Here is a 1,031-nt window from a genome sequence, read left to right as displayed (position 1 = left end):
AGGTTGGGAGATGTCGAAACATGATTGGCCTGTTTGACTTATGTGAGAGGATTTTGGTAAAGATGTGATTAGTTGGATTGATTATTTCGGGTGGGGTTTGAAGAAGCCATAATGATTCAGTTAGATGTACACCAGGCAGCTAGGGAGATGCGTGACTTAGTCAAAACAGCCAGAAAGCGTCTACTTTAAAACTTTAAATATAAATATTAATTTTAGCCATAATTTGGGACAGAAAGGTGCTAGCCGCATAAAATTTGAACACCACAGGTACATGTGTAGAGATGTGTAACAATCTGGTTTGGTTAAAACAGCCCTAACCCTGCCTGGGAAAAATTGCCATTTTTGAATCTGTCCTCATACAGCCAAGAAACTCCTGTGTACTGCAGACCCCTACTTSCTTTGAACTGAATATCAATGACCACAAAAAGATCAGGGGCTATATTTTTCAAACTTTTTTAGAATGGATTTTTAGATTTAWGTGTTAAAAAAAGTTCTTAGGTTTAATCCTACTCTCAAACTTAAGTGTAAATGCCAGTTATCAAAATTCTGAACTTATTTTAGGATTTTCAGTTTTATTTTGACATTTCTCAGAGAATAATCATGAACATGAAATCCGATGCAGTAACTGGTCCATGCCGAGGTTTTGCAACAACGTCATCAGCATCTGTGAGGATCTYATGTCTTGTGCTCTGTCTCCCTCTGGTGTTTGTCCTGCGTGTCACATACCCATCTCATTCCTCAGTTTATTTCAGTTCTTTCCTAAACACTGGGCCTTTCCCAATCAGTGGCTACACCCTCACCCTACTCCCTACTCGCTCAGTTTGGGCATTCCCGYGRAGGGTTGGCCMTATTAAGTCCYATCTGAAACCAATAACGAGGGCGAGTGGCTTATTAAGCCCTCCACAGCAAGTCTACATCCAGTGCAGACTTGAGCAGCAGGTGCAGCACCAAATAGTGGTCGACATGGAGCATGGGACACACTGCTCCATGTCGAAACATGATTTCGACATGGAAATGTCGAAATCATGTTT

Source organism: Austrofundulus limnaeus, unplaced genomic scaffold, assembly GCF_001266775.1.
Source record: "Austrofundulus limnaeus strain Quisiro unplaced genomic scaffold, Austrofundulus_limnaeus-1.0 Scaffold274, whole genome shotgun sequence".
NCBI lineage: Eukaryota > Metazoa > Chordata > Actinopteri > Cyprinodontiformes > Rivulidae > Austrofundulus > Austrofundulus limnaeus.
This window is presented reverse-complemented; position numbering follows the sequence as displayed.